Source organism: Coregonus clupeaformis, chromosome 37 (genome assembly GCF_020615455.1).
Source record: "Coregonus clupeaformis isolate EN_2021a chromosome 37, ASM2061545v1, whole genome shotgun sequence".
Taxonomy (NCBI): Eukaryota; Metazoa; Chordata; class Actinopteri; order Salmoniformes; family Salmonidae; genus Coregonus; species Coregonus clupeaformis.
Genome location: NC_059228.1, coordinates 8,517,547 through 8,539,446, shown reverse-complemented (window position 1 = coordinate 8,539,446; position 21,900 = coordinate 8,517,547). Strand labels below are relative to the sequence as shown.

The 21,900-nt window shown below is 42.9% G+C and overlaps 1 protein-coding gene across 1 annotated transcript in view; it reads right to left on the bottom strand.

Annotated features, from left to right (window-relative positions):
• LOC121553671 (heparan sulfate glucosamine 3-O-sulfotransferase 1) overlaps nucleotides 1-13,526 on the bottom strand; it is a 33,478-nt gene extending 19,952 nt beyond the window's left edge. Inside the window, exon 1 of the mRNA XM_041866963.2 lies at nucleotides 13,235-13,526. The gene's annotated coding sequence lies outside the window, so the exon portion shown is untranslated. The remainder of the gene's footprint in view (nucleotides 1-13,234) is intronic.
• Nucleotides 13,527-21,900: the final 8,374 nt, after the last annotated feature.

The window sequence follows — 21,900 nt, the reverse complement described above, 5'->3', positions numbered from 1 at the left end:
GGCAGACAAAACAGGCTGATTTACTTATCACCCCTGGATGAACGGAGACAGCTAATCAGAACCTACACTGACTCACTCAGGGAAGCTGTCTACAGTCGGTCAGAAATAATAGTGACACTGAGAAAGGCTCCAATCAGAGAGTGGCCAGATGAGATTCATGCTATCTGCCAGTTCTAATAAAAGTAAGACAGCGACACAAGCATGCGCACAGAGACAAAGACAGTGACAAGCAGGTGAACACACACACACATCTTTAAGTCTTTGCAAATGGTCTAATCTCAGTTTTGAGGTTTCTCGTAAAGAAATTGGTCAATAGTTCTTCTAAAAGTGAATACAAATCTGAGTCGGAGACATCCACTCTCTCTCCCTACTTAATTAAAACAAATGCACTTCTGCTTTCTCTCTCCTTCCCCTGTTCATTCTCTGGAAGGCTGAGCCAGGCTTTCTCTCCAGACTCCCACAAGCTGCAATACACACATACATTATGGATGAATTACTTCATCAAATAAAAAGCAGGGGATCTTGTGATAAACTGCAGGGATACTTTTCATCGTTGATGAGGCCTATCTGATGAATAGTTTAATGAGGGAACTATAGTAGGGCCTGTTTAGTGCTGACAAAGATTTCACAGCAGCAGGAAAAATGCGGAAAAGAGTAAGACAATCACTTAGCGAATGCAGTTTACCGTCAGTCCGTTTGTTTATCCTCCACCCAACCCACTCTGTTCATAATCTGCACAGAGCAGGAGTATGTGGAGCAAAAACCTGCCTTCTGTGCTCGTCTCAAAGTAGGAGTGCTGATCTAGGATCAGTTTTGCCTTTTATATCATAATGTACACTGAGTGGACAAAACATTAGGAACACCTGCTCTTTCCATGACAGACTGACCAAGTGAATCCAGGTGAAAGCTATGATCCCATATTGATGTCACCTGTTAAGTCCACATCAGGGGAGGAGACAGGTTAAAGAAGGAATTTTAAACCTTGAGACAATTGAGACATGGGTTGTGTATGTGTGCCATTCAGAGGGTGAATGGGTAAGTGCCTTTGAACAAGGTATGGTAGTAGGTGCCAGGCGCACCGGTTTGAGTGTCAAGAACTGCAACGCTGCTGTTTTCTTTCATGCTCAACAGTTTCCCATGTGTATCAAGAATGGTCCACCACCCAAAGGACATCCAGCCAACTTGACACCAGTGTGGGAAGCATTGGAGTCAACATGGGCCAGCATCCCTGTTTTGAGGGCAAAAGGGGGTGCAACTCAATATTTGGAAGGTGTTCCTAATGTTTTGTACACTCAGTGTATACGATTATATGGACAGGTGGGAACCTGATCCTAGATCAGCACTCCTACTCTGAGATGCTTTGTGGATAAGGGCCCAGTTACCCCCGTCCATATAATCTTATTCATTATGATCTAAATGAAAAACGTATCCTAAATCTGTACTCCTACTTTGACAAGCTTTAGGAATACAGGCCCTGAACTCTCCAACTCTATGGATGTCCTGGAGTTGCTTCTTCCTCAACATAGCTTGCATATACCCTCCTGGGATGTAGGCCTACCAAATCCTCCAGAGGGGTAACAAGTAACTGCAGACATAACTTCTGATCTTCTACAAATCTACAGCTGGTACATGTCGTGTTCTCCACATATTGGACTCTGTTCCCTGCTCTGGCACAATAGTGTCCTATTGGAAGACGCACAGTGTGGTCCCGCCAGCATTTTCGTCATGACAAATATTTACTTATCAAGCACTGCAGACAATACATTTCTTGGGTTTTGAGCTGGCCCTTCTGTGATCCAATGCTGAGTGCCAAGCACTGGAGAGCTTCGACTGCTGATGCAGCTGGGAACTCATTCTAATAATAATTCAAAGCATTTCCCAGTTTTCCACAGTGTTGGGTATCTAGTGCAGTGTGTCCTATCTGTAAACCATTCTAGTCGAGGCCGTGAGATATGCAGATCATAAGTGGTATGGATCGGTATTGACAGCAGCACTGGAAGTACATTTGCACACAGTGAATGACCTTGATCTCATGCAAACACAATGTTCACATGAGACGATCCCAGTGTTGAGTTCTCAGAGAACCAGAAGTAATGGTTGTTTCACTACATGCATGCATGCTGCCTATTGATTGTAACCTAATCACACGGCTCTGACGATGTAGGTCAAGGTGGCTAAGACAAAACATGAATCAGTACAACACGCTTTCATGGTTGCGGTCATTCTTTGAATGCATAGACATACTTTTCATAATTGCCTGTCTGTCTGTCCGTCTGTCTGTGCATAATGTATGTGTTTTGTTCAGCTGCTGTCTGAGCACACTTTGTATCCCTTCGGGTACAAACAAAGGAAACTGTCCCTGTGTTAAACTTCCAGTGGCATCCTTGTAATTTCCCACTATTAAGCGGAATAGATCGGAGGGGACATGTTTATCTATAATGATAATCTCTAGCTCCATTTCCCTGCATCCCAGCTCTGGGTCTCCAGCAGAGGAGGGGAGAGGAGTGTTACAGAGAGCTGATTGGGCTGATGCAAACAGCATCTGAGCTTCACCTGGTAGTCGTGGTAGCGAGTTGGGCTCCACCATTAGATTATTTCCAGCATGCCCTTCCCCGGTGATGCTGCGTACCACAGTTCCCATTTCTACTGGCTGTCTGCCAGCCATTTTAAGGGAGGTTTTGGGAGTGTGAAAAACAATCTATCTAGAGGTGGCTATGTTATCAGTTTAATGGGTGAACTGAAGAGAAGACGTGAAGGTGTGAAAATACATGGTAATTATTTCTGACTCAAAGTACATTTAACACCCAAGAAGGAAATAGCTAGTGATTAAGTTTGTATAGCTTTTACTGTCTGACAGAATGAGGTTATGACTGTGTAATCAGGAATTGTTTGGGCGGGTTATCTTTTACAATATCAATGTTGTAGCTCTGGCCTAATAGACAACCACCAAGTCCATGTCATAGTCATGTCAAAGTCATCCAAGCCCCAAAACTCTCACATTCATCTATATGCTATTTGACCAACCCAAAGCAATACATCTGCACACATGCACACATGTCCATAAGCATTTTGTTTCAGAGCAGTCCGAAAGTCATTATCTGTAAACTTCACCATAAAGTACAAGTGGAGACAAAAGTATTTTTGACACGCCTTATCAGAACTGTAACAACTTATCGTCCTAACCTTTCTCTGTCACTTTCATCTGTGCCCTCTTGTTCAGCTCTGCCTATGAATAAGTCATCAGGGCTTTTGGCTTATTGCTCATCATTCCACCGCCTCCGTGGCCCTGTAAAACCAACTGAAGTGTTTATGGGAGATAAGAGGCAATGGAGGTCGCACGCCCAATAATGCCTTTTATCACCCCACGTTCCTTTAGTGAGATACATTTGACGAGAGAGCCCATACTGAAGATGAATCCTTAGAGAAGTTTGTGGACCCAACATCAGAGGTATGACGGGGGGAATAAAAACAGCCATTGAAAGGGCAGCATCTGTGGGATCTCTTGTTGGCCTGGTCTGGCGCTGTGCTGTGTCTGCTGGCGTCGATGGAGAGATAGGAGCCATGTAACCTCAAAGCAATATCTGTAAAAATCTTTTTCGGAGAAGCATGGTACGCTTTTCTGCAACGCTTGAATGTCATGGTTGTCTAGACTATTTAGAATAGTCTCGAAATTAGTTCAGTTAATTGATTTTCTTGAGCTTTATCTGTGCAAGTCATTCTACATTGTTGGTTGAATTACTGCCAAAGTCATTCATTTATTCTGCTCTGATTTCCCGTTAGTCTAACACTACCCATGGAGCAGAAGAGGCTTACCAATATTTTTTTTTTTTTAAGGAATGCATGTTCAAGGTTACTCTTGACGTGAATGTGCCTTGTTGATCATGGCGACCATACAGAGGAAAACAACAAATCCCATGGCAACTACTCAGATTTTGAGCAAACAAACATCTACCAAGCCTTGGATCACCACCAACATAACAGCCATGCCTAGGATTACATAGATAATGGTCATCACCATACTTGGACCAGACAGACAGACACAGACTCCAAACCCTGAATATAAAACATCTAGCACAAACATCCTCTACTCCTAGCCAGTGCACACCGCGTCGTCCCTCTTGACATCCTATGATACTTTACCTTTGATAATATTCAACAGCTATTTTAAAGGTTAGCATCATAAGGCATTCTGTTCCTACTCCATAAAAATGTTACCTTTCAGACCTCTGAATAGGAGCTAGTTGAAGATTTAATTAGCCAAGCAGACATGTGCTACCATACTCAGATAATGACTGGCGCGCCTATTCCCAGTCATCTGAATAATCACTGGTGAAAAAATTTGAATTAATTACTCACTCTCCCAGACTGAGGAAAAGCGATTGTAGCCTCGATTGCATAATTTACCAAACTCCATAATTATCTCCACTCCACAGTGAATATGTAGTAGTCAAGGGGACTTGCATATGGTTCCTGTTTGTCCCTTTGACTGTTCAAAGCATGATTATCACCTGTAGAAGACTACATGACAAAAAAACATGTGATGAGGGATTAATAGGCTTTGATTTTTACATATCCATCCCAATGTTTGTTTGTTGTATTTTTTGTTGTATTTTTTTTCACCTACAGTATATTAGTAAATCGTCAAGTAGGCATATGCCCCATATAACAGCCCAACGTTCAAACGCAAAAAAAATCAGATGTAGTATCACAGGTCTAAAACAATAGGAAAGACAATAATAGCCTAGTGACAACTGGGGAAAAGGGATGATGCGATCCTCTTCTTCCCTGAATCTCCTATAAACCCCAAATTAACCATTATGCAGTTCATTTAGGCTCAGAGGATTCTTGCTGGCCTGGTAAGCCTGATTTGATCTATCACAAGAAGGCACCAAAGCTCTATTGGTATTTAACAAAGATTAGCTTTAAATTGATGATTACCTTTGTAATCCTGTGTGCAAATTGAGAATAGCTCCACTTGTCTCTTGCAAGAGCCACGCTAAAGGAGCTGCAATATCGTTCTGGGAAAATTGAGGCTCTGCAAGCAAATGAGGCAGCAGCGTTTCCGTAAAATGGCGCTCCGGCGGATAATGAAGACGAACCTCCAGAATGGAGAGTCCTCTCATGATGAATTACAACAGAATAGTTTCTCTATCGCATTGGGCATCTTTTAATAAAAGTTCTACATCCACTACATCCCTTGACAATATTGCGGCCCTTACAGTGGCTTGCGAAAGTATTCACCCCCCTTGGCATTTTTCATATATTGTTGCCTTACAACCTGCAATTAAAATGGATTTTTGGGGGGTTTGTATCATTTGATTTACACAACATGCCTACCACTTTGAAGATGCAAAATGTTTTTTATTGTGAAACAAAAAAGAAATAAGACAAAAAACAGAAAACTTGAGCGTGCATAACTATTCAGATATTTTTTGATCTGATCTGTACTTCTCCACAATTTTGTCCCTGACCTGTTTGGAGAGCTCCTTGGTCTTCATGGTGCCGCTTGCTTGGTGGTGCCCCTTGCTTAGTGGTGTTGCAGACTCTGGGGCTTTCAGAACAGGTGTGTGTATATATACACTGAGATCATGTGACAGATCATGTGACACTTACATTGCACACAGGTGGACTTTTTATTGAACTAATTATGTGACTTCTGAAGGTAATTGGTTGCACCAGATCTTATTTTGGGGTTTCATAGTACTTCACCAATTTGGACTATTTTGTGTATGTCCATTACATGAAATCCAAATAAAAATCCATTTAAATTACAGGTTGTAATGCAACAAAATAGGAAAAAACGCCAAGGGGGATGAATACTTTTGCAAGGCACTGTATCTCACCAGGGAGCAGAATTAACATCAGGGAATGAACGCCTGCCATTGTTTATATGGCGGTATTAAGGACTAATCAGCCATTAAATGAGTCATTTCTTAATATTTAACTCCGAATGGGGAGGTAATGGTTTAATTTGCCGGGCAATGAGTCTCCCCTGTGGCATTTGCTTTGCATTCAATCACAGGCTTCTACCTGCCACTGCTACGTTGTGTATATCTGCTCCCTCTTGTATACAATTCACTGGACCACATCCTGTATACACTTCTCTCAACACTGCTATATTTGCAATGATCAAATATAGCACTGATGCTGGGAACACAAGTGGTGGGGAGAAAAAGGCATAGCTCCAGGCTAAGACGGAGCAGTCCATACAGACCCACAGCAACTGACTTGAAACTTTCAGGACCACGGACAGCACCAAGTCAGGATTTTTAGACAGCCACTCTGGCAAAGGGTAGACGGTTTAAAGCCACAAAGTCTACATTTAGATCCTTTCCAGGATACCCTGTGCACCTCACTGCTATCAACAGGTATATCTTTAGATGCCTCTGCCTTGGGCCCATTCTGACCGCCTTGTGCCCCTTACCCTACCCTTTTACCCATCTGGTACCCAGCCTGCTACTCCAACACACAAGTTTTATTATCCATAAATTTTTATTTGAGGCCTTTATACAGATTAATTTCCCTATATGGCTTCAGAAATGTCATTGTTCTGATTTTTCTGCCCCTATCCCAATGGCACCGTGTCCCTGTCACTACCCCATACTGCACCACAATATGGAGTTCAATGGCAGGGCACAAACTTTGAACTACAAGCCATTCATAAGAGCACTGGATGCATGTGGCTTGGACTGCCCTTAAGTTGGTTGACCTTCTTTCTTATAAAACAGCAAGTTTCAGTTCAACTCAGTATCATTACAAAAGGTCAAATGCCACTCCTGGTGCCATGTGTGAACCAGTAGAGTTGACTGGTTGACATTTTGACCTTTTGCTATAATTTGTTGTTCTTTTAGAATTATTCTGTTGAGGGTGTAAGTGCCGACAAAACCCCCTAAAACTTTTGATAAAAGCCCCTGCTGAATTACAAAGCTCCATCTTTGATTTCATTTAAGAAATGATTGACAACAGCTTGATCTTCACCGAACAGGTGCTATGACTCCATCTCACATATGCATAATATGTGCATAAAGTGGCCCTTAAACGGTGTCCCTCCTTATCACCTTGTTAAGGCGCCCAGACAAATTAATGCCCTCATTATCTTAAAATATATATTTTTTAAATGCCTCTGTGCTGAGCCTCATTCAATTAAACATATTTAAATTAAAATAACTTCAATAAATTATTTACTAAAATATTCTACTCTGAGACCAAGTGAGAGCATATTTTATAAACATGAGAAAAAAATATTTTAAAATGAAGTAACTTACAGCATCCAGCACAAGGGTAAAGTATGTCTGGTGCCTACTCTGTAACACCACCCCCCCCACCCCCCACCCCCCACCACACACACACCACCACCCCCCCAAACACACAAATGAAATGCACATTAACAAACATTTCATGAACAAATAACATTGACACATAAACCTGAACTCTTGACCTGAACTCTGCTGAAATCCAAACAACCCCCCTCTCAAAAGCTCGATCTCTCCCCTTAATGTGGCAGAAATGACATGGCACGGCTGCAACATGAAAAGGCCTGTATGCTACACAATACCCAATAATGAGGGATCTGCTTGACATGTGCCTACTCATCTGACAGAGGAGATAGGGAAGGAACAAAAGGTAATGAATAAATTAGCTGCCAGTCATCAACAAGGGGAATGATAAATCTACTTCATAACACATGGAAATTATGGCGTTTGCCTATCTTCTCAGAATCCCTGCTGAAAATATTACCCATGAAATATATTCTGAATTAGGTGTCAGAGCCTCTTCCCGTCTACTGCGCCCTCACCCACTCCCTCTATCTCTTTATCCCATTATTCCAAAATGACAGCAAATTGAGCAGAACAAAGCCCATCGTCTGGTAGCATGGATGGTAGAATATATCTAGGAAACCTCATCAAAATCCATGTGCCTTTAATAAGGCTTTCCTCAGGCAAGACTTCAGACTGGGCTTTTGATGCAACAGCATCTTGGCTTCGGAGTAACAAGAGACGAAAGACCGCGACAGCATCAATACTGCTTTTTCATATGGTGTCTCCTGGTTACTGGTGCGAAGGCAGGCAGGCAGGCAGGCAGGCAGAGTGGGTACAGCGAGAGAGATATAATCTAGGTAGCTTTACGCTCCACGCAACCCTGCCGTAATCATGAATAATGGAATTCTGTACAAATATGCAAATCTGGGCATTAGCCTAGTTATGCCCCTGTACTGTTACTTACAGTGACTTATCTATTATATATGAGTCCCCGATAGGAAGAAGGAAAGAAGGCCTGGCAGCTAACTTCATGGTCTCCACACAGTCACTAGCTAACTCATGCTACGGTTACGCAGCACTAGATAGCTGAAGACGTGCAAAATTAGCATTGGGTTCCACCACCACACTCAATTGCCAAGCTACTTAAAATAACAATTGCATAGATAGGATTTGGAAGCCTATAAGATGGCGGGAATGAGCATGAAGTTGTTGCTAATCCCCTGATTCTTCCCAAAGGCTGATATGAAGTGTTGATCAGTAATCAGTCCACAGGGGATGGAAATGAGGGTTCTACAGGCAGGCAGAAAATAGGCCTCTGTACTGTATAACATTACCATCATAATGTAGGCCTATGATAAACACTCCCTGTTGATTATAGTCCTATAATGATATGGTAGTCATCAACAGTACTACAGGTTGTTTCTGGGTCCATGAGAGGTTGAAATCACAGGCCATATGAGGCTACTGCCACATTCAGCACAGGCCAAAAGCACAATGAATGAGTCACCATGGCTCTATGATGAGCAACATAATCATTAGCTTCAATCAAAGTAAATGTATGAGGACATATGCCTGCTCAGATTTGAAAGAAAACCTGACACACAATACCTGCCCTCTCACCATGGCAACAGAACAGGCCACACCCCAGCCTCATATCCCTCTAGCATTCAAATATCCCTAAATGGCCAAAGCAGGAAGATAGGCCTGCTTTTAACTAGAGAATATTAATTAACTCCACATATTAGGGTTTGGAAATTGAATCTGGCACATATTACTGTTGAAAACGCTGCTGCTTTCATGATAGCTACTCCACTTCCTGAGGGAGAATCCCAAACATTTTCTCCCATACATTTAAAAAAAATACATTTACATGTTTAAAACTGTGCCATTCCCTCCACTGGTACACATATTATTTTAATTCAGCAAACATAACCTCATCTAATATTAATACCAATCTTGTGTTGTCTTTTATTGGTGTTGAAGAAAACTTGAAAGACACTTTAGATCCAGTGAAATGTGATACAGTAACATGGAGAACACCAAATGAAACCCTGGGGTTAATTTTAGTACACCAGGGATGCTTTCTCTCACAATCTCCCACTCTTTCTCTGTAGTGCTGGTTATTTGGTAGGAGTAGCTTTTCCACTGCCTAATTTTGCCATTGCTCGCTTCTGCATTAGTCAAGTCATTTGGCCAACCATGTGTTACTGTGACATCTTGACACTGTGGCTTTAGAACGTCCCTCACGTGTCGGTAGGCCGGATCACAGTAACATCCTGTTTGTAATAACTGAATTCCAAATAGACCCTAGCCCATCCCCTAGGCACTCCTGAAGATCTAAAAGAATTGGATAGGTGTAAGCAACAAGAGCACCTAGGGGTCCATTTGGAATTCAGCATCTGAATCAGTCGCCCTCCAGCTATTCTCCCCACTAACCCATCTCCAATCTCCTCCCCTCTCTGCTCCCCCCTGCATGCCCTGTCCTTGGCTACTATAGGAAAAAGAAAGCAAACAAACAAACAAACGTGACAACAATGATTCAGCTGCAGACAAACAATGAACCATACATGGTAATCAGTGAAGTATGAAAATAATGAGCTGAGCCCTCCCCCTACCCTCCATCAACCCTCCATCTATGTCCATGAGGCGAAGGCTTGTCTTCTCTGACCTGCTGGAGTTTTCAGTGTGCTACTAACAACCCGCTCGCAATGGTTCCATTACAATACCTTGTGTGTCATGCCACAAGCTAGAACTGTTCTGGCAATGGACAATGTCTTCTGTCATACAGGCAGGGCCAGCCCTATTTTTGTATTGTTAAGTTAGTCTAGCTAGCGATCTAAACTTTAGTAAGCATGGTCGAATTACCGACAATGCATGTAGGGCACGTGCCTTGGGGCTCTGACCTCCAGGGTACCCACATTGATTTTGTTAGTCACTCTAACTTGGATATCATATTAACATGGCATAAGTCATGGCAAAATGTGTAGAATTGCAGGAAATTAGCTTCAAAAATGTATCTTCACCCCTTGGCAAATTAGTTAGAAAATTGCAAAAAATCTTCTCTCCGCCTCATGAGAAAAATGTGTAGAATTGCAGGAATTGAACTCTAAAACTAAAACGAATTATCTCCGCTGTCAAGAGTGGGGCCACTAAAATGTTTTCGCTAAGAGCCCCCAAAAGGCTAGGGCCAGACCTGCATACAGGATTGGATGCCAGTTATGTATCATCTGGCTGATGCTTTTGATCTTAAAAACAGAAGACTTGCTTTAATAAAATAAAATATGTATTTTACCTTTCCAAAATCAAGCTGTATTCATTAGTCGACACCACCCACACTATTCTATTATAGGTGAATGAGACAACCCATAACAATAACGAATAAGCCTACCCCTGTCATAAGTGACATAGGAAGCTCCTGCCTCCTGGCTCATCTTAAAGGAAAACTCGACTAAAACTATATTTTGGTATACAGTCACTAAATGTTTTGCATGTCAGCAGAATAACTGATGGAGTGCAATCTCGCATTCAAGCAACCACCTAGAGAAAAAATATGGTAATTTCCCCCAAGTCCCAAACTTATATTCATGTGAACTGAAATAGGCAGCAGGAACTGTGCTCTCACACAGGGTGATAAAGTTGATGGAAAGATCACGCCACCTCTGTAAACTCAGCGCACATCGGCACAGGTGCACTCATGCACTTCTGAGCGCACAGCCTATTGTCCTCGTGAAATCCATTCCTCCTTTGTACGACTCTCTCTCACTCCAGTTTCATCGATCAGCAAGGATGACTTTTTATGTTAAATAGAGGACCTGTGGACACTACTGCCCCAGCCAAAGATGTACTGTTATGGAGTGTAGGCTAGCCTAGCACAATCCTTTAACATCCAAGGCCATTCTATGTTATGTTCAGAGGTAAACTGGCTCTGGCAGCCAAAACACCCAAATACTCCATCTAAACGTGAATTGATTCTCAATTGCGATATGGTTCTAGAAACATAAGGTTCTCTAATTTCATAGCACATCAGAATCATTTTAGAAGTTGTAACATTAGAATTATCGACAGCGAGAATGAATGGTTCTAGTTAAGGAACAATTGAGGCCTGGACAAATATTCTTTACAGAGTCAAATATAATCTCAGCTAAAGCCCAACACATACAAATAAACAATCTATACAGCCCAACACATGCATGCAATTGGCATGCTGACTGCAGGAATGTCCACCAAAGCTGTTGCCAGAGAATTGAATGTTAATTTCTCTACCATAAGCCGCCTCCAATGTCGTTTTAGAGAATTTGGCAGTACGTCCAACCAGCTTCACAACCGCAGACCACGTGTAACCACGCCAGCCCAGGACCGCCACATCCGGCTTCTTCACCTGCGGGATTGGCTGAGACCAGCCACCCGGACAGCTGATGAAACTGTGGGTTTGCACAACCGAAGGATTTCTGCACAAACTGTCAGAAAACTTCTCAGGGAAGCTCATCTGAGTGCTCGTCGTCCTCAACAGGGTCTTGACCTGACTGCAGTTCGGCGTCGTAACCGACTTCAGAGGGCAAATGCTCACCTTCGATGGCCACTGGCACGCTGGAGAAGTGTGCTCTTCACAGATCAATCCCGGTTTCAACTCTACCCGAAGTAGATGTGCCACGCTGCATGAGGCAAATTGTGGTCACACCAGATACTGACTGGTTCTGATCGATGCCTCTACCTTTTTTTTGGGGGGTATCTGTGACCAACAGATATATATCTGTATTCCCAGTCATGTGAAAGCCATAGATTTGGCCCTGATGAATGTATTTCAATTGACTGATTTTCTTATATGAACTGTAACTCAGTAAAAACTTTGAAATTGTTGGATGTTGGTCAAAACTTTAACACAGTTGCAGCCAACAGTATATTTCAGTTACAAAATATGCTATATTGCTAATTAGAGCAGCTGGGCACCTTTCTCTTCCCACGCCATATCATGGAAATATGGCTGTATGGGAATCTTGTATAAAAAGTGTATCTCATTTTACCTTTTGTTTTTAGATTTTTTTTTCTCAATCATATGAAAGTAAAGTTCCAAAGGTTTCCTAAACTGTAATGCAAGCTATGATTATTGTGTAGACAGAGCGTTGGTACTGTTGTAGGCTATACGTTGGCTGTGCCATCATCAATGCTTTAATTGAGAACCCAATAGGCTTTTGCACGGGAAAGACTGCTGGTCCTTCTTGATTGATTTACGCAATTAAACCGCAATCTTTTGGAATGCTCAATCGCTGACACAGACATGGCCATTTACCACTTAATGCCCCATTATCAGTGTGATTACAGCAGCGTCAACGCATAAACGGATTTGCGGTCTTAAAAGTTTAACTCCATTGTTTTTTAAGACGCAAATATTCTAAAGGCATCAGTTTATGTCAACATGTATTAAATGCAACCACCCTTATCCTTTCTAGGAAGCCAATGTCCACTGTCTATTATTAGTTACACTGTATCCTATATGCACGACTAGATATATTTTTTAAATACAATAAATAGATAACTAGGCATAGCCTAGATCAAATAAAATAGTTTATGCGCATAAATAATGTAGGGTAGGATAGTGCTTTAATATTAATATAGAATGAATATATTAATATCGAATATTAGGTTAGTAAACAGGTTATTATCTATGATAGAAGATCAACATTTATCTGGTTTGAATATACTGTAGGTAATGGATCGAATGCCATCCGAATTTCCCAACGAGGAATAATGGTAGATTACAAGAATATGACTTTACATATTTCCAAACTAACTCGGAAATACATTGAGCTGGAACCTTTCCTGCCTGATCCAAAAACAAGAAGGAACCCTATTTCAGAATGCAAGTACAGATCATTCAGCCTGCGTCCCAATTCCCGTCGCAAATGAAGAGAGGGATATTAGACTAGAAGGTACGAAAAAGTAGACTACCCTAGACCTAGGAGACAAAATCTAGTTACCTTGCATGAGGTCGGCGATAGTGATGGAATCTCCGAGAGTCATCCGTCTGGTTTGAGTTCAGTCACAGATTAACCAAAGGATTGCACTTTTACATCAGCAGCTGACTACAAGAGATAGAACTGTCGTCCTTTCTCTCTCACTGAAGCGCACTCGGAGCATCAGCCACTCTCATCACTAATTCATTTGAAGGAAGACATGAGGGAAACTGAGCCCTGGATTTTTCAGAGCTTGGTTTGACTCCATCCCTCTAAATAGACACTAAAACCCCACTCTATCTGAACGCGGTCAGATTTGTGCGGAGCGCTGCCTTGCGTAGCACTGTGGGAGGAGTCGTGTCAGGTGACCAGGTAAATTGCTGTTGTACCAATTCAAAGGTGCTATTTTTATTCTTCATAAATGAAACCATTTAGTCTACTATTAGGAGCTCTGAATGTGAACTCATATAATATTGTAGGATAATTAATTATGGGCATCTACAGATTTTAGGCTACATTTTGCACTCCCAATTCAAGTGAATATGCATATTAAATATGTTATACACTGCAGGTCAGTATGCCAGGAGCGTCATTGATCGAATTGCATCTCTGATAAACAACATGTGATTCTGAGAACATTTTTGAATTACTCATCAAACATATATTAAGTGCTGAGATGGTGAGGAAATGATGAATCCCTTCTCAGTTGATAGTGAACGTGTCTCCTTTGAAAACATCTGTAAACTCTTCCAATAGAGGGGATCAAACACGCCTGGAGGCTATCGCCGGCGATTATGCTAGCCTTTCCTCAAGTGCAGCGACTTCCAACTTGACAGCACATTCACCATAGACATGGAAGGTGTATGCCACTTTAATCTCCATTCACCTATAGTAACTTGAACCTACAAAAAAACGTGTAATAATAGTTGTCTAGCCCTACTGCCTCCTCTGAGACAAAGAGAGGGTAAATAGGGGGCACATCTATATTTCAGCAGCCCTATGCCAAAAAGAGAGAGAGAAAAAAACATCCACATGTGTATTTGGTTTGTTAAAAATGCATGCTGTTTGTAAGGCTAAAGACAGGAGCTCCAGACAGACCTCTCTGAGCTTTGACACTGCAAAGGGAAACGACTGGTTGAAACGACTGGATGATAGTGAGAGCAGTAAGCTATGTGCAGACTTTGATAAAGACATCAAGTGAAATGTTCTTTTGAGCAGTGGTGATTTGCACAGACACCTCTCTGGGTCCAGGGGATTCAGCTGAAAAAGTGGCTTCCCAAGCTATGATTGGGAAGCCACAGAGGTGACACATATTTATTGCGAATGTTTCATTCCTGCTCAATCCCATGGTGACATATTTCAAAATGACCATCAAAGGAAATTAGACTGATTTCAAAGATGATGATTTTTCAAGTCTCTAATATATAAGCTTTGAGTGTTAATCCTTGTGTTATCTGATCAGATTAGTTTTTTTGTTGTTGTTAGTCTTTGTTATGTGGTGGTGCTACTGTAATCACCTTGCCTAGCAGAGCAGGGCGACAGCAGGAGCGTTGGCCAGTCCTGAGCCCGGTGAAGACTGCAGCTGATACCTTTTTCATTTAGCAGACAAAGTCAAGCAGTTTCAGAATACTCCTAGGAATACATGCGCTTATATTAATACTGTTCCAATCGAAATACGGTATGAAAAGTTAAAGATGCCCTGGCGGCTGAAGGAACCTCTTCAGGTCAGTGTTTAGGCTTTTAGGTGGACTATGATTTCCTGTACAGTTATATTGGTTGTGACATGGCTGCATAACGCTACTGACTCCATGACGAACGTGACATTGTTACACACCCGTAAATGTCAACAAGTGGGTATATAGAGTAATCCGTTTCATAGCGATGGCTGTGAACTCATCTGGGTCCATTGACAGTCTGCAGACACACTTCAACAACCTGACCACTGACACCCTTGGTTGCTGTAAAATCCTTGAGCTCAATCATATTTTCTAAATGTCTGCTTTTTAGTTTGTGAGCTGCCTTTGAGCCTCGGAAATCAAATTTGAGGTTAATATAACATTTATGGAGAACATTTTCATAGCATACTTTCATCACCATGTCTTGTCAAATAATGAGGGAAGTGTGCTTCATGTTTATTGAACAGCAGATCCCATTTGGTGATCAGAGCTGATACTGTTAGTCATAGTTGAATTAGTTTGATTTTCTCCCAGGTTTTAAGAAATTGAACATTTGTATTTGAGGGTTATCAGTTGAAAGTGAAAATCAGAGCAGTTTTATTCATTCCATATCTCCACACCATACTTACAGGGGATCTCAAGACTCCTAACTGTCTCCTTACCCCTTGTGGACAAATTGCAAGCAGGCTTACGTTTGAATTTCTTATCAGCCCAAAAATGATTTAATGAGTGCATAATGAGTCCTGGCTAAATATTAATGAATGTTTTAGAGATGAAACACATGTGGGAGGTGTTGTCCAAAATAAATCCTTATCATGCTAACATTGGGATGTAGGATGACTGATTCCTATCCAATGCAGGCACCTAATAAAATAGTATTAGCAGTTGCAGTTTCATCATAAAGTCTCATACTATTGAGAATAGCCCTAGCCCTGAACCAGTCCTATCTACATGACATGTTTGTTGGAGAGGATGCTGTCCCTGGTTAGGTGCCTGCATTGGATAGGAATGTGTCATCCCACATCCTAATGTTAATACTGTTAAATAATGGTTAAATAGGGTAAGCCTCCTCTCCAACAAACATAGGACTAGTTCAAGGCTAGGGCGGGGCTATTCTCAATAGTTTCAAGTTTCGTCAGTCGTACGGGATATGCATGGCATACATCGTCCAACCAAATGCTTACTTGCAAGTTCCTTCTCAACAATGCAACAACAATAAGAAATAGTCAAAAAGAAGAATAGGTACATAAAGTAAATGGCTCAGAAGAATAGAATGTGACTTTATGATGAAACTTTGCAACTACTAATACTATTTCATTAGCTGTCTTCATTGGATAGGAATGAGTCATCCCACTTCCCAATGTTAGCATGATAAGAATTTTCTGGGGAACACAAAACAAGTACATCAATCAATTAATCAATCAATCAAATGCATTTTATAAAGCCCCTTTTACATCAGCAGTTGTCACAAAGTGCTTTACAGATCAACTCAAAACAAGTAATTTTGTCCCTTTATCTTAACCCTTTATACTTGTGGGAATTGGCCTACATGAATGGGGCTAAATTGAAATGTTTCTTACAGAAGAAATATGAAAATCATTAGCATAAGCATGGTAGCAATTGAAAGGGAACAGTTTGGAGATTATGGGAAAATTATTAGTCCACCTGACACAAGACTGAATCCAAACATTACACTGTTGATTTTATGTGCATTTTACATTTACTGTACTTTTCGCCCCATTTGTTGATAATCTGAAAATACTTAATTCAGTAACATGATAATTATATTCTTGGAAATTGTGGGGTAGGTGCAACATAAGGCAAAACAATTACAAGGGCTTGAGTGAGAGGACTAACTGGTGTCTCCAAGTGGCCACACACCTATCCAAGGGTGCACAGTTCCTAAGTAATTTCAATGCACTTTTATGACTCAAAAAAAGTATTCAACTGTAAGGTGCTTTCTTGAGCTCTCCTAGCTGTGCTGTTGAGGAACTAGAGCAAGCACACTTGTAGTTGTTTTGTTTGGAACACAACCCTGCATCCCCGCCATCACACAATTACTGTTGTTGTTTACGCAATCCAAAAATGGCCAATTATACTGTAAATTGAGATCTGGATCAGGTGGGCATCATTTGAAAGCTTGTTCTATTGCCAACATGACTAGCTAAGTTATAAAATACGATCTTACAGTGTTAGCCTTTCACAGGGCAATTCAGAGAAACAGATTGTTATTTTGGTGCGCATAGAAAGAAGTAATGCGTGCATTCAGGTGTGGTTCCGCAGCAAACTTTCTCCAGAACAGACAAATGTAGGCTCATTCTGTTCAGAACATCCCAGGGTATGACACCATGTCATCTTGTAACTGTACATCAAACATAGTGATCATAAACTTTGACACTGTATATGACATGAGTGTTATAATATGGAAATGTCAAGTGCACATTTTGTATCACTGGTGTTTGGCTTGCTTGTATGACATCAAAGCGGTATTTATTATAATCCTCAATGTCTCATCTTTCAAAATACATAGAGTCTTCTTAATTTACAGCATTTCCCTCACTCAGACAACAAAACAATTGCAAAAGTTGCCCAATCAGCGGGAGGGTTGAGGTTAATTTCTTGTTGCGTGCGGTGTTCACTATGCAGCGCTGTGAAGCGCAGAGCCTTAACTCTGACGTAATTTAGAGCATGTTACTGTACAGCCACTGCGGTACAATTTAGGCGCTTGTCAGTGCCCAAATCTGCCATTTTCAACCTATATACGGGTTTGAGTGTAAAGGGCTATTACAAAATAAATAATCTAGGTAAGAGTGGCATTTTTTTGTAGTGTGGCATTCTTTGCTGTGATTGGTAGGTGCCCGAAGGTTCTTTGCTGTGATTGGTTGCTGAGAGATGAAGAGAGAAGAGCTACGGGGGGCTGGTACAGTATAATGACTAAATCGCCATGGTGACAAAGAGGCCATCTCATCAACCCCTCACTTAGCAATGGAATACTTTTCCTTCCTGAAAGAGGGGCTCAAGAGCTGTGACCCCTCGCCCCTCGCTCCCACTCCCTCTCCCAATTCTGCCTCTCTCGCCCCTACACACAGAGAGGACTCATAATGGAAAGCTCTCTCCTGCTATCCTGTTAACAAAGCGCAATCACTCCATAATGTCAAAAGGTGACCTTTGAATGTTTGAGGCTTGCACTCTCTTCCAGTGTACTATCATGGAGGGACCGCAGGAGCTTCAAAATAGTTTAGAGTGGTATGGGTCCAAATATTCTGCCTGTAAAGGAAAATAATAAGCCTTGGGTTGTACATAAGGACCCTGCTCTGTAATGTATTTTGTAGGAGGAGGTGAATCACAGCAATACACTTCACTCTTCTAATGTTGGAACTTCATTTAATATTTTCCTACCAAGTGTTTGTTTGATACTGATGGCAATCCACCATTTGTTATGCCTGTGCAGAGACATCATGCCCATAGGGGGCACAGAGGCATGTGCCCCTTCCGATTTGTCCAGTTTTAATTAAAAATTGTATTTTGTTGTTGTTGTTGTTGTTGTTTCTCCGTAATACTACTAGCCACCTAGCAATTTATGAAGTTGGCTTTAGCTAAGCCAGCTAGGTTCCCAATCTCCCAACCTCATAACTAGCTACCAAGAAGCCATTTCAGGCTATCAATCAAGTTAGAGTAGCTAGCTTGTCTAACTGTCTTAGCTGGCATGCCTGCTGGCAAGGTTGCTAGACTTTAGAAAAGCAAGCAATAACTAAATGTACTGAATAAGACTCATATTCCTTTCAATGTTTTACCCAGATTTTAGTAGAGATGCAGAGAAGCATATTTCGTTTATAAAAATACAAAAAAGAACAACCAGTCAAGAGGTATGCAGACACCTCAAGAGATATGCTTAGATATGCAGAAAAATATACATAAGACTCATGACGTTTATTGTAATGAGTCTTGTCCTAGAGGCAGAACTGAGCGATTTCCGCTTAGATAGGTCAAAAAAGTAAAAAAAAAAAGTCAAAGTAAAAAAAATTATTTAAAAAAAATAATAATGAAACCTTAATTTAAATGTAGGGGTAGACATTAGGGTTAAATGTGTGGTTAAGGTTAGGGTCAAGGTTAAGGTTAGGGTTAGGTTTAAAATCAGATTTTATGACTTTGAGGCTGTGCCAGCTAGTGACCACTGCAGAGCTGCCTCCAGAACAAGATTCATGACAATAAACTTTAACCTGCTATTCTTTTACATAGAATTAAGCATAATGATTATGGCTCTAGATTACAGAAAAAAGCTGTTTCAGGTGTTTGAAAAATCTACACACAATACCCCATAATGACAGAGTAAAAACAGGTTTTTAGAAATGTTTGCAAATATATAAAAAATACAAAACTGAAATACCATATTTACATACACTACTGATCAAAAGTTTTAGAACACCTACTCATTCAAGGGTTTTTCTTTATTTTTACTATTTTCTACATTGCAGATTAATAGTTAAGACATCAAACTATGAAATAAAACATATGGATCTAAATTCTAAATAAATCACAGACAGTGTGTCACGCCCTGACTCAGAGGACACTTATATGTTGAGTCAGGGTGTGTATATTCCTTGTTGTGATTTTCTATGTTTAGATCTAGTATGTCTAGATCTATGTTGGCCTGTGTGGCTCCCAATCAGAGGCAGCTGTTGCTCGTTGTCTCTGATTGGGGACCATACTTAGGCAGCCTATTGGCACTAGTGGGTTGTGGGATCTTGTTCCGTGTAAGGTATGTTGTTTGTGTCTACCTTGGACTTCACGTTTCGTTTAGTTTGTTGTTTTGTCGTAGTGTTTATTCGGTTCAAATAAACATGTATGCATATCACGCTGCGCCTTGGTCCGTCCCGTTCATGAACGAACGTGACAGAAGATCCCACCAAACGAGGACCAAGCAGCGTGCCCAGGAAGAGCGAATAGCCATGTCACAGGTGGGCAAATGGTGGTCATGGGAGGAGATATTTTCGGGAAAAGGACCCTGGGCGAAGAAGGAAGCCCAGGCAGGAGAGGAGCAACGGCAACACGGAAGCCGGCCGAGGAGGAAGCCAGAGAAGCAGCCCCAATAAAACATTTTTGGGGGGGCTAAAGGGGTATTCGGGGAGCGAGAGAGAAGAGCCCCGACCACTGCACCCGGTTGGTTTCAAGATTGGGTCCCCACGAGTTTCTGTTCCCTAACTCGTGGGGGCTCCCGGAGGAGTCCTCACGGGAAGAGGAGTGCTGACGACGGAGACCCGAGAGGCAACCCCAAGAAAATGTTTTGGGGGGGGCACACAGGTGGATGACGAGGCAGCAGGAGGCCGTGGAAGGGCGAATCTGCAGGTTAGGATGCCACCATGTTACGGGGGCTGTTGGTTCAGAGGGAGCAGGAGTTATTCGGTCAGAGGGAGGCGCTACAGGAGGCTAAAAGGGAGAAGGAAAGTGTAGAGGCACGGCGAGAGGAGCTGGTTAGGCAGCAGAAGGAGCGGGGGTTAATAAAGGAACCCAGTCCCGCTCCTCGCACCAAGCAAGTGGTGCGTGTCGCCAGTCAGGTCCGGCCCGTTCCTGCTCCCCGCACCAAGCCAGTGGTGCGCGTCGCCAGCCCGGCCCGGCCTGTTCCTGCCCCTCGCACCAAGCCAGTGGTGCACGTCGCCAGCCTGGCCCGGCCTGTTCCTGTTCCTCGCACCAAGCCAGTGGTGCGCGTCGCCAGCCCGGCCCGGCCTGTTCCTGTTCCTCGCACCAAGCCAGTGGTGTGCGTCGCCATCCCGGTCCGGCCTGTTCCTGTCCCTCGCACCAAGCCAGTGGTGCGCGTCACCGGCTTGGCCTGTTCCTGCCCCTCGCACCAAGCCAGTGGTGCGCGTTGCCAGCCCGGTCCGGCCTGTTACTGTCCCTCGCACCAAGCCAGTGGTGCGCGTCGCCAGCCCGGTCCGGCCTGTTCCTGCTCCTCCACTCCGGAGCCAGAGCAATCCGCTTCACCGGGGTCCAGTCCAGCTTCGGTCAGCGGCTCCACTCCGGAGCCAGAGCAGTTCGCTCCACCGGTGCCTGATACAGCTCCGGTCAGCTGCTCCACTCCGGAGCCAGAGCAGTCCGCTCCACCGGGGGCCAGTCCAGATCCGGTCAGTGGCTCCAGTCCGGAGCCTGAGCAGTTCGCTCCACCGGTGCCCGGTCCAGCTCCGGTCAGCGGCTCCAGTCCAGACCCAGACATCAGCCCCTCTCCAGGTTCGGGGTCTCCCACACCAGGGTCCAGACAGGGCTTGGAGTATAGTGGGAGGAAGGAGAGGGGAAGCAGCGCGCCGAGGTCCAGACCAGACCAGGGGCGCAACAGGGAGGCGGAGAGTGAGAGGTCGTCACGCCCGAGCCGGATCCACCTCCGAGGCGGAATGCCCACCCGGCCCCTACCCTGTTATGTGTATGTTGTGTGGTCGGAGTCCGCACCTTTGGGGGTACTGTCACGCCCTGACTCAGAGGACACTTATATGTTGAGTCAGGGTGTGTATATTCCTTGTTGTGATTTTCTATGTTGTATTTTCTATGTTTAGATCTAGTATGTCTAGATCTTTGTTGGCCGGTGTGGTTCCCAATCAGAGGCAGCTGTTGCTCGTTGTCTCTGATTGGGGACCATACTTAGGCAGCCTATTGGCACTAGTGGGTTGTGGGATCTTGTTCCGTGTAAGGTATGTTGTTTGTGTCTACCTTGGACTTCACGTTTCGTTTAGTTTGTTGTTTTGTCGTTGTGTTTATTCGGTTCAAATAAACATGTATGCATATCATGCTGCGCCTTGGTCCGTCCCGTTCATGAACGAACGTGACACAGTGTCACCAGCAAAGCATCCCCACACCATAACACCTCCTCCTCCATGCTTTACGGTGGGAAATACACATGCGGACATACTCCGTTCACCCACACCGCATCTCACAAAGACACAGTGGTTGGAACCAAAAATCTCACATTTGGACTCCAGACCAAAGGACACATTTCCTCCGGTCTAATGTCCATTGTTCGTGTTTCTT